We start from the raw sequence: 13,327 nt of genomic DNA on the forward strand, positions 1-13,327 counted from the left end.
CAGATACAGAGTCGCCACCTAAATATTTTTTTATGAGGGAATTTAGGAAACCCTGACTCGGTGCCAAAGGCCACGTGTCTGTCATCACCAAAGTTGCCTCGGCTCGGGAACTTGGGTACGATTGGGGAAGGTCACTTCGTAAGCACCCTCGCTCGCCCGATCAAAGATCGGCCTCTACTAACCGTGATATCTAGTCTTGAAAACATTATGTACTCTTATTCCGGTTATTAGCCTAGATTTACTATGTGATGCGCACAGCATACAAGTATAGACTGGGTCATCTGAATTGGAGCAAAACATTTCATGTTTGTTTGTTTGAAAGATGGTTTGGTGGTGCTACCTGCAAGTAGGCTAAGACGTGGATTTGCCACCCTCGGGTGGGCTTAAGAAAACATGGTTTTGCCACTATCTGGTGGGCTTAAAACTCACAGTTGATGATTTGTTCCAATCCAAATAACCCAACGTTCACCCACAGGCATTCAGGCAGTTATGTCACATAAGCAATTAGCCTCATGGTAAGCATGCTATCATGGCAGTCACTCACACACATGGAAGGATGCTAAAGCATAAAACTTACCGAGTACTCCAAGCCAAAACAGAAGCTAGGTTAGAAATCCATGCATGATCCTAACTATACGGAAATGCCTAATGCAACACATGCAAAAATGCAACTATAGCAGGCTCGGCTATTCTAAACATGGCATATGAAATGCTACAGTTAACATGTATTCAACTTGGAATTGAAAATACAATGCAGTTAGTATGATGCGCCGAGCCCAGTGCATGCAATACAGATGAATGAATGCAAACATGTTATCATACAGTATGCTAATCGAAACATGCCCTAATCTAACCATCATAAGCTGGTAAATAAAAGGGAGAAAGACGTGGGGTTGGAAGACATACATCACACACACGCACACTTATTACAATATTGCCCTCGCTCGGAGGGTCCGAATAAATATTACAGTCCAAGTGAATAATACTAAATTAATTGTTTACAGAACTTCTAATTTAATTAACAAATTAAATGCAGAAAGGCCGCAGCCCTGCCTCGGAATGCGCAGATGATGCATGCTCGAATCCAACTTGCCTGGAAACCCGTACCATGCCACTGTTGCCTCTGTTTACGCTGCCTCACCCTTTTGAAAATTATGGAAGTCTCCAGAACGGATTTGAACTTCCTCCTGAGTGCTCTGGGATGTCACCGGCCAGAACAGGAGACCACCGGCCATGGGAATGGGCTTATCGGCTAAAGATGGTGTCACTGGCTGGACTTTGGTGGCCGGTCGGCACTTTATGTGGCCGGTCGGCCATTGTTTCCTGTAGAATCCTGTAGTTGACAGCAGCAGAGGGCAAGCAGTGTATGGTATGGAATTTCAAAGCAATGTGTGCATGGCCAGTCTCCCAATCATCTAATGGACTCAAGGGAGTGTGGCCCTCGACCCTCGGGCCATCAATCACGCATTTCAATGCATGATGACCCAAAAGTCAAGTGTGCAACTTCAATATCAAATGAAATGCAAGCACAAAACACATCAAAGGGCCTCGACCCCTATCATGATTGATCAAGAGGCAAGGGATACATGCTCAATGAAATGCGACCTAGGCATGGAGGCTAAGTATGCAACATGAACATGCAAATGAGCATTGTATACTAGGCACACAACCTAAACATGTAAGCAAACATGGCATGCAACAACATGCGATGATGGACTTAAACTAACATGGATAGCTCGCAAGCATGCCAAAATCAGTGGCCATTAGATGAAAATGAGACACTCAAAATGCGTGCACACATGCACGCAAACCGAGGACCAAACCTAAGGCATCAAATGCCACTGTAGCAAGGCATGGCAAGGCATGAAATATAGCATACAAGCATGTAATTTCCAGCACTAAAATGTGATGCAAAATGGTCCCGAAATATGGAAACATGGCACCCGATGCATGGAATGGTCCCGAAACACAAAACTAGGCACATGCATTGACCTATAGCTCTACCAAGCATGCATTATTTGATCATGACGCATGAAGACAGAACCAAGGCAGTCCCAAAACATGAACATTTCTAGTTCAAAGCATGGCCAAAAGATGCTAGCAAGTTGGACTAAAGTAGCATGCAACTTTGACTAGCAAACATGAGTTATATGGAAAGTATAGGATGCAGATGGAATTTTACCAAACAGCAAAAATCAGTGAATAAAACATGTGAAAATATGCCCAAATAACCATGGAGATGCAACCAATACATGCAAAAATGATGAGCTCCTTTAGAGGGCCATGCAATGGATTATTAAGCACATACATCAAGGACACTTAGCGTGGAAAAATTAACTCTGGAAATTAAATATGGTAGCCCTAAAACTCACCAATTTGGCCCTGAAATCAATCAACAAGCATGCAAGATAGGCCCTCTTTGGAAGGCCAAAATGACCACCAAACAAGTCAAGGTGAGAGGGGGGGACCCCCCTCTGATTTGGAGGCTCAAAATAGCATCAAAACCACTGGAAATCCACTGGATTCCAATGGCTAGAAGACCAAACAAAGCAAGCCATTGGGGCTTAGGTGTAAGGCTCAAAACAAAGGACAATCAAGCATTCAAGGAAGCATGTGACCTCAAATAATAAAATGCCCTCAATGAAACATGAATATGATGTCAAAACAAGCCTTTTTCCAGTTTATAACAAGTCCCAAAAATGAACATAAATAGGGCTAATCTATCATGCAAAAATGGCCCTAAAAGAGAGAATAGAGACAAGGGACAGCATCTGGCCCCAAATGGAAAATATCCCTTCAAAAAAGTTTAAGAGGGGCTCAAAATAAGGCACTTTACAGTTTATACCGGGCCACGAAAATAATTACAAATAGGGCTAAACCACCATGCAAGAAAAAGGCCTAAAAGAGGGATAAAGAGGCAAGTGGTAGCTTCTGTCCTCAAACAGAGGAGAACCCTTCAACAAAGTTGAAGAGGGGCTCAGAAAAAGGCATTTTACAGTTTATGGAAAATTCCAAAAAAGCTTACAAATGAGCCTAAAATACCATGCAAAAACAGGCCTAAAAGAGAGATAAAGAGGCAAATGGCAGTAGGAGACGTCAAACAGCAAGAGGTCCTTGATCAAACATGAAAATGAGCTCAAAATATGACTATTTTCAGTTTGGGTCAGAGCCCAAAAATGCTTGCAAGAAAGGCTTAGATATAGAGCAAGAAAAGACTAGAAAAGGGAGAAAGAGGACTCACCCTTGAAGACCAATGAACCAGCAGCTTTTGGTTGAAGAAATGGTGCTCCTAACCTCTGGAAATAACCTCCAATTTGCTGGAATGGAGTATGGAGGTGTGGTGCTATGAGGTGGTGTAGAAATGGCCAAGAACCAAGGGTGTTTTGAGCTTGAAAATGGGGAGCAATGGAGGAGGGAAGGGTGTATGCTCCAGCTGGTCTTCTAACCCTTAGAAATGAGGCTTAAGGGTGTATTACATAGAGGGAGAGAGGCAAGGGAAAAGGGAGGGAAAAACAAGTTCAAATTTCCCCCCCAAAAGGGCAGATCCTTGGACAGGGGTCTGGTGCAAAACAGCTGGCACAGCTGGCATCCACTCAGCCTGCAGAATACACCGGAAGGTTGTCGGCCAGCAAAAATGGTTGGTCGGCCATCTATTTGGTCGGTCGGCCATCTGTTCTGGTCGGCGATCTATTTGGCTGGTCGGCCATCTGTTCTGGTCAGTCGGCAGGAAAAATCTGCTCTGCAGGTCCAACTTCAAACGGGCATAACCTCTTCAAATGAACTCCTTTTCAGGTCTTTCTTGTGTCCAAATTGAAGCCCCAGAAGTAAGATTTCCAATGGCACCAGCTTTGCATCAAAATTAAAACTATCAAAAAAGCTATGCTTGTTTTGGTAAAGGTTGCTCAGTTTCGGTCCAAACGGATGATGCCCAACTTCAACCAATCATATCTCCCCCATCCGGACTCGGCTTTAGGAGATTCTTGAGTGGAAAATGAAGCCTCGAAAGTCTTCTTTCCAACGGTGGTGGCCTCATATCTTAACTCCATGTGTATAGACAGATAATCCTGATTTAGCGAGGACCGCTCGACTTTCTCTTAGCGATTCTTGCCTATCTTCTTCTCCAACTTGGTTTCTTCTCTCTTCCCCTCCTTTCTTCAACTTCAAACCCCTAAGCAAGCTGTTTTGAAAGATTTTTCAAAGATTTAATCTCTTCCATTCATTTCCACTTTGTCCTTGCTCGGTTTACCGAAAAGCGCAACGTTTGACAAAATGCGAGCCTCGGAACATCGCAGAAACTTTATTTCAAAAATGTTTTGAAAGAGAGGATTTTAAGGTCTAAAAACCATTCAAAATAGCTTTGATCCAAAATGGGGTGTGAAGTTGAGATTTGTCCCTCTGCATGCCGAAGAAACCGAACCTTTGCCCTGCACACCTTTCACCACCAAGTAAACCATCAGTAACGCCCAAGTCTTAAGGGCGGTCAAAAATGGGGTGTCTACATGCTGATTTGATAATTTTCAGATTTATACTCAAAGAGAATGACACTTCCAAAGTTACTATTTTACACCAATTTTCTAGACAAATTTGAACGCACCATTTAATATAGATTTTGAATCCCAAAAATTATAAGAAAATTCTGGTATGCAATTCAATATGTAATTAATCTGACATAAAATTTTCAATTCAAAATTCATCCGTTTGATATGATTCCTTGATTTTTAAAGTTTTTTTTTTATTATTTTGTACAGAATTTTTAAACTAAGAATTACTTATATTCTTTATACATAAATTTAACTCCTCAGATTTCTTAACAGGATATATATACACAAAATACATACACCTACAACCTCTCCATCAATGAATTAAATAACAATAGAGTAAGGATGAAAAAAACAAAAACAAAAAGGAAAAAAGAAAGCTAGAAACCTACCACACCCAAAAGTTCTTTGATTGTAACTTCTTCTTTTTTTCTTCTCTCTCAATCTTTCTCCTGTGGTAGTGTGGCTGCTGCTGCTGCTATTTGTGGTGAACAAATAAGAGGGTAGGGTTTGTGTTTATTTTATTTTATAATAGTAGTGGGCACCACTACAAAAAATTAAGGTTTTAGAGATCAAAATTAGGGACAAAATTATTTTTTATAGGGACCAAATAATTTTGTTGCGAAAAATGTCATTATTATATTTTTAGTAATAAAAATTAGACATTAGCGATGAATTATTATCTTTTTTGGACCGAATTTTTTGTCTCTAAAAACAAACTATTTTGAGACTAAATTATTTTGTCCCTAAAAGTCTATTTATTAGTGACATTTTCAAAATTTTATCGCTAAAAGCCTTATTTTATAATTTTCGGGATGACGTTTTAGTGACTATCTTCATGACGATGGAAATTGGTTTCTAAATGTCTTTTGTAACAAAATTTTCACTTTTAGAGACCAAAACATTTGATCTCTAAAACTCTTATATGTTGTAGTGCACACCAAAAGCATGTGTAGGTCAAATAAATAAATAATATACAAAATATTTATATATGCAGTAAGCAACTCAAATGGTAAGAGCATTATTTATTAAATTTGTGATTTAAAGTTCAAGTCACACCCTCTTCTCTATTTTTTAATAATAAATCTTGTCTCTAATTTAAAGACTTTCACCATAAATTTATTTTATGTTTAAAATTAATTAAAAGACCCTCCAAATATTTAATTTGCACTTTAGGATTCACCATCAAAATATTTGAGATTGTAAAATTATTATTATTTAATTATTTACTTTATTTTTATAGTCGAGTTCTCACACCAGCCTTCCAAACAATACATACATTGTACCATAAATATCAAATTGTCTCTTTTATATCTGTTAGAATAGTAGAGAGAGAGAGAGAGAGAGAGAGAGAAATGAAATAATATGTATTGTATTCAATGAATATTATCCTATACAATAGAAGGCCTGTATATATAAGCTGAAAAAGAGTGTCCTACTAAAAACCTAATTATGAGAAAGATTATTCTACAAGAAACTTAACTATGGCTATTCCCAAATATATCTAAGAAATCAATACCTAATATATCTAGGAATACCATATATACATTAACATCCCCCCTTAAACTCAAGGAGGATAAACATCTTAAGCTTGGAGAGAGAAACTAAAACATAACATAAAACTAAATAAAATAAAATGGGCAAATAGATTGCAAAGTCTAAACGGGAACGTAAAGGCGCTTGAGATATATTAGAGGCCAGAGCTAATGCTAGGAGATAGTTTATGGTCGTGTTGAACTGTTCTAGGAACTGGCCGAAACTAATGCCGGGACAGTTTAAGGTCATGCCGGACCGTTGTAGGAATTGGTTGGAATCAATGTCAGAACAGTTCACGGGGTCATGTCGAACCGTTGTAGAGACTGGATGTTGAACTAGCAAGCGTGACACATACATAACTTATGATATGATGCTGAACGATGATGACAACAGATGACTGAGTGCGCTAGGGGGCGGCTTAGATGGTATGCCAGGGGACGACTTTGGTGGTACTCCAAGGGCGGCTTGGGTTATGCGCCAGAAAGGGCGGCTTGGATTGTGCACCAGATAAGGTGACTTGGGTAGTGCGCTAGGGGGCAACTTGGGTGGTACGCCATAGGAGGCGGCTTGAATTGTGCGCCACAGGGACGGTTTAGGCAGTTTGTATGGTGTATAACAATGTTCACCATGATATATGCGCCAGAGGAGGCGACTTCGGTGGTACGCCATAGGGGACGGCTTGAGTTGTGCCCCACAGGGACGGCTTAGGTGGTTTGCATGGTGTATAACCATGTTCACTATGATATAGGTATAATACTCCTCCTCAAAGTCAAATAGGTTTGAAGATAGAAACCTATTTGAGGTTGAAGTAGAGGGAAAGATAGAGTGGAGCAGAAACACACACATACATACACACACACACACACAAAAAGGATTGCGAGTAAAAAAAAATATAATAGAGATATTTGGGGTAGAAATAAACCAGCGGACAAAGGAAGAGATCACCACGAAGCGATACTGACAAGAAAATGTAACAACGGAATAAGTTGAGGTCCGATGAGCGGCCAAGGCAAGGTGCCTCCCACCGGTGAAGTGAAATTACTAGGTACTTATGCATTGTATTCAATGAATATTATCTTGTATATATAGGCTGAGAAAAAAGTATCCTATTAAAAACCTAATACTGAGAAAGAGTATTTTACAAGAAACCTAACTATGGCTATTCCTAAATATATCTAAGAAATCAATATCTAATATAGTCTAGGAATATCATATAGACATTAACAATATCAAAGCCCAAGGACCTTGACAATTACATTTCATCACACTGGAATCTTATTACACGAAAAAAAAGATATACGTATAAAACACAAAAAGCATTATTCATATTTCAATAGCAATAGTATAATAATAATTGTTCAACATCAGGGTACTCAGTCAAGTATGTTGGTAACAGGATTCTCATCGTGGCAGCATATGAAGGTGATGTGCTTCTCCATGCTACGGAGGCACTCCGGGCATTTCATGCTCTCCAGTATCCTTTCCACCATGCTTGGGGATTCAAAGCGACAACACAGGTGCTCAAACCCATGAAGCCTGTCATGGTGATCCTTGAACGATTTATCAAACCCTTTGGTGATCACATTTTGTTTCCACATATCGGTGTACTCCAACAAAGTAGGTAACACCGTGCGCCCATGCCCATTGACCACCACCTCCGATCCCTTGCAGAACACAGCCCATCCTCCTCCACTCTTGTCATAGCTAAGAAGTTTTTTGATCTCTTCCATCATGGGGTCGTAATCATTGGCCCTGCCAAGTTGAATCTTGGAGAACAGCATGTTCTCTAGCCGAGTCCAGAAAAACCATATCATAGGCTCTTGCCAGGCAGTCCCTATTTTACCAGTATTGACAGCTTGAATGGCTCGCCTAACTTGTTCCCTTTTACTACTCTTTCCGACATAGACCATCTCCAGAGGGATGTGTGTTCCCGTGCAACAGAGTTGGCCATGGTTGTGAATCTTTGCAACCACTCGACGTCATCCCCTCCATACAAGAAAATGTGTTTTCCTTCTCTAATCTATAATAAAAAAAGGTCGATCCGAATCACATGTTAGTTATCAAACTCAATAATTTGATCATATTAGTTTAAAAGATGAAGTACTATATAGAGATTGACATCCAATTTGAAATAGTCAATTTATTTTTAATAAACTATTTTGCCTTGGGATTTATATTATATTTTTTAATAGATGTTATCAATTGGACCAAATTAATAATGCAATAATGGTTATCTAGCTAGACAAAATAAAATATATATATATATATATTTTTGATGTTTACCCAATTGAGTATCGTTTGGTCGATACCATTCACCAGCAACTCAACCTTCCAAGTCTCTTCCTTCCAAAGAGCTTCCTCTCTCAAGCTGGTAAAAGGAAACGCATTGCTTCCCCATATCCACATCATGTGGATGGCATTGGGGCTCACCACCTTACCTTGTGTAGACGTCCCCGAACGCCCCCGGGGAGGAACGAGTGCCCCCCGTTCCGTTTGATATTGGGCTCACTACAGTTCGGACTCTCAAATTGTCACGGTTCTAAGTCTGAACCAAAGAGTCCAAATCCGGCAAATCGTTTTTGAGAAAATAGATTTTTTTTAGAAAAGAAGTGCCAAACATGGACTGCTTTGCCAGATACAGAGTCGCCACCTAAATGTTTTATTTTGGGGAAATTTAGGAAACCCTGACTCGTTTGCATAAGGCCACGTGTCCATCATCACCAAAGTTGCCTCGGCTCGGGAACTTGGGTACGATTGGGGAAGGTCACTTCGTGAGCACCCCCGCTCGCCCGATCAAAGATCGGCCTCTACTAACCATGATATCTATTTTTGAAAACATTATGTGTTCTTATTCCGGTTATTAGCCTAGATTACTATGTGATGCGCACAGCATACAAGTATAGACTGGGTCGCCTGAATTGGAACAAAACATTTCATGTTCGTTTGTTTGAAAATGGTTTGATGGTGCTACCCGCAAGTAGGCTAAGACGTGGATTTGCCACCCTCAGGTGGGCTTAGAAAACATGATTTTGCCACTATCTAGTGGGCTTTAAAACACACATTTGATGAATTGTTCCAATTCAAATAACCCAACCTTCACCCACAGGCATTCAGGCAGTTATATCACATAAGCATATAGCCTCATGGTAAGCATGCTATTCATGGCAGTCACTCACACGCATGCAAGGATGCTAAAGCATAAAACTTACCGAGTACTCCAAGCCAAAACAGAAGCTAATTAGAAATCCATGCATGACCCTAATTATACAGAAATGCCTAATGCAACACATGCAAAAGTGTAACTATAGCAGGCTCGGCTATTCTAAACATGGCATATGAAATGCTACAGCTAACATGTATTCAACTTTGGAATTGAAAATACAATGCAGTTAGTATGATGCGCCGAGCCCGGTGCATGCAAAACAGATGAATGAATGCAAACATGCTATCATACTGTATGCTAATCAAAACATGCCCTAATCTAACCATCATAAGCGGGTAAATAAAATGGAGAAAGACGTGGGGTTGGAAGACATACATCACACACACGCACACTTATTACAGCATTGCCCTCGCGCAGAGGGTCTGAATAAATAATATACAGTCCCAAATAATTACAGTCCAAATAATTACAAAAATCCTAATTAATTACCAAATTAACTAAGAAAACAATAAACAGACAGGCAAGCCAGGGACTGCCTTGACTCTTTTCCAGATGATGGATGATGCATGTTTGGGTCGCCTTTGCACGGAAATCCACTGTGATGCCCCAATTAGCCTCTGTTTTGCAATATTTTTTGGAAAGCGCGCCAAGCCCCGGAAGACTGCTGATTCTTGATTCGCTGCAACAGAGAGCAGGAAAGGGGCATGGCAATGTATTTTCACACATGTATACGTGACTACTCTTCAGGGAGTGTAGTCCTCGATCCTTGTGCCACCAATCACGCATCTCGATGCATGATGGCCGAGGAGTCGAATTGTGCAACTCAATATAGAATGAATGCATATGAAAACACAACAAGACCTAACTCCATCATGGATAATCTGGAGTGTTGGTGACTGGGAATTGAGACACGTTCCGTCACTCGAAGTACGAAACGTCCCTCATTTCCCGTGCTCGGACTAACTCCTATCCCAAGCACAATGCAATATGCATGACATGCATAAATGCAACTAATATACAACCTAGCATGCACAATGCTATGAGATGGCATACACGATGCACAAGGTAACATGGCATACACAATGCATTAACATACATCCTAGCATACACAATGCTATGAAATGAAACGGCATACACAATGAAATATGGGCTTACACCAACGTGAGTGGACCTCAGCCGCACTCACATAGGAGGCCATGTGATGAAAATGAGACAACTCGGAATGCGTGCACACATGCACGCAAACCGAGGACCAAACCTAAAGCACGAATGCCACTCTAACAAGACATGGAAAGGCATGAATATGGAATACTAGCATGCAAATTTCAGCACTAAAATATGACCCAAAACAGCCCCGAATCATGCAAACATGGCACCCGATGCATGGAATGAGACCCGAAATGCAAAACTAGGCATGCGCGATGACCTATAGCTATACAAAACATGCACTATTTGAACATGAAGTATGAAGACAGATTCAAGGCAGTCCCAAAACAAGCATGTTTATAGTTTTAAGCAAGGCCAAACAATGAACACAAATGGGGCTAAGCTAGCATGCAAAAAATGGCCCCGAAAGAGAGGTAATGAAGCAAGTGGCAGCTTATGGCCCTGAATGGCTAAGAGCCCTTCAACAAAGTTGAAGAGGGGCTCAAAATGAATCTCTTTACAGTTTATAACCGAGCCCAAAACAGTGCATAAGCAAGACTAAAATATTATGCAAAATAAGGCCTAAAAAGAGGCTTAAACACAAAGTGTAAAAATGGGGCCTAAAACAGCAAAAGACCCTTGATCAAACATGAATAGGGGGTCAAAATAAGGCCATTTACAGTTCGGACTAGAGTCCAAAAATGCAAACACAAGGGGCTAACAAATCATGCAAAAATAAGGCCAAAAGAGGGATATAAAGGCAAGTGGAAAATGGAAGCCTCAAATAGTGATGAGCCCTTCAACAATGTTGAAGAAGGGCTCAAAATAAACCACTTTATAGTTTATTATAGAGCTCAAAACAATTTACACGTAGGCCAAAAATACTACACAAGAAATAGGCACACAAGAGGGGTAATGAAGCAAGTGGTAGCTAGGGACCTAAAACATGGAAAGACCCTAAAACAAACATGAAAAATACATCAAAACAAGACTATTTTCGGTTAGGGTCGGAGCCCAAATATGCAAGCATGTATGGCTTAGAAATGATACAAAAATAAGCTTAAAAGAGAAGAAATGTTGCTCACCCTTGAAGACCAAACTTTAGCAGCCTTTTGGCTTGAGAAAAGGTGCCTCCAAAGCTCTAAGAAGGCCCTCCAAACTGCTGGAATGGAGTGGTGGTGTGGTGTTAGGTGGTGGTGTAGAAATGAGTGTAGGACTTGAGAGGTTTGAAGCTTGGAAGTGTAGAGGGAGAGAGATACAATATGGGAGCTCAAAGGCAAATTTTCTAACCCTTAAAACAGAGATGGGAGGCTGGTTTTATAGGCAAAAGAGGGGGAGAAAAGGGGGGGAAAATGGGGGGGGGAAAGGAATTCAAGTTTCCTCCCAAAAAGTTGGCCCCCCAAATACAAAATCTGGGGGGGAAAGAGATGCATATTTGAAATGTACCTGCAGCAAGGAGCAAGGCCGGCTGGTTATTGAGGTTGTAGGTGGCCGACCGGCTCTCCCCATGGCCGGCCGGCCAAGGGTCAAAAGGGTCAATGAGGATTAATGGCCGGCCATACCAAAAAAGGAGCCTCTCATGTGTGTACAATACAACCATGTAGTCAAAAACTGGAGAAAGTGAACCAGGAGAGAGAAAAGGCCACTTTTAGGAGGGGTTCAAAAGGGTCAAAAAGAATTACTGGCCGGCCATGTGATATTGGTGGCCTCCCAGGTGTGTACAACACAAATATGTGGTTTGGGGCAAGAAAAAGTGGCCTTAGGGTGGTCAACTTTGGCTTTCAAGTGGGAAACACGGGCGACGGAGGGCGATGGAGGAATAAAACTGGTTGTCAGAACAATTACTGGCCTCCCACCCTTCTACGACCTTTCCAATAATGAAACAGAGGTCCCTGCCAAAAATGAGCTCAAACTGATGCAAAATGGAGGTTTGGGGGCCGAAACGCGCAGTCCGAGGCCCCGAAAACTGGCTGTTAGGCACCGGAAGTGGTGTTCGACCACGAAGTTGGTTTTTCAGGCCACAGTGTCCCTCAAAAGGGAGCAAACAAGATGCATGCCAAAAACCAGAACAAACGGAGGTGGTTAAGCGGTCCCGAACCGAGGCACACGGCCAACGGCTCCAGAAAACCGGAAATCGGACTCCAAACGGGCAAAATGGCCTACGACCACGAAACGTAGCCTACGGCCACTGAGAGATGATCTACGAGACCTCTCCCTCCCTTCGAGAAGAGCAAACAGAGAAAACAGAGCCTGGTTCGCAAGCCGAGGCAAAGCATGAAAGAGTCCGGAAGTCCGGAGGCAAGGCTCGCGGCCAAGACTCTGAAACCTCTGAACAAGCACGATATGCAACATCACCAAGCGCTTAATCGGTGACGTCTGAGTCTTAAGGTCGGTCAAAAATGGGGTGTCTACAGTTGCCCCTCTTTGACAGAACTCGAAAGTCATAAGTGACGGGAGTGAATGTCAAAGCCCAGAGACGACCTATTTTTGACAAGGCCGAAGACTTAGACAAACAGGCGTGATAAACAGAGATGTGCCCACAGGAAGGGGCAAAATGCAACTGATAATGCAAGAAGCCAAACGTAACTCAAGGTCATGCAAATGCAGTAAGCTGTAATGAAGCACATATTCACAATAGATGCAACAGTTTTAAGCAAGAATGCAAAGCAACAACTACATTTCATGCAGTTAAGAATGCAGAGAATTATTCAATTCTCGTCGCGTCTCACACGGAGAAGATACGATACCTACGTGATTCGTCTGGTCGCACCAGACTCAAATGAACCGTACATACAATATCGTGCCTGCAAAATAAAGAAACTCAACAAGCACAACATATCTAACAGCATACGTTCAATGTGATATCGAATGCAGACAATCGCGGTGTTGATGGAAAAGTGCATCGCAATGCAGGAAGAAGCGCGCGTGACAACGCGAGTTTAAG

At 41.4% G+C, this 13,327-nt stretch overlaps 1 pseudogene across 1 annotated transcript in view; it reads right to left on the reverse strand.

The window, feature by feature from the left end:
* Positions 1-7,272: 7,272 nt before the first annotated feature.
* The window catches only part of LOC145823083 (protein SIEVE ELEMENT OCCLUSION B-like), a 48,676-nt pseudogene continuing 42,621 nt past the window's right edge, over positions 7,273-13,327 (reverse strand). Inside the window, exons 5-6 of the transcript XR_014365204.1 lie at positions 8,358-8,512; positions 7,273-8,094 (exon numbers count right to left, since the gene is read on the reverse strand). The product of XR_014365204.1 is annotated as a protein SIEVE ELEMENT OCCLUSION B-like (transcript). The remainder of the gene's footprint in view (positions 8,095-8,357; positions 8,513-13,327) is intronic.

Source organism: Camellia sinensis, chromosome 1 (assembly GCF_055761805.1).
Source record: "Camellia sinensis isolate YWXY chromosome 1, ASM5576180v1, whole genome shotgun sequence".
NCBI classification, from domain to species: domain Eukaryota; kingdom Viridiplantae; phylum Streptophyta; class Magnoliopsida; order Ericales; family Theaceae; genus Camellia; species Camellia sinensis.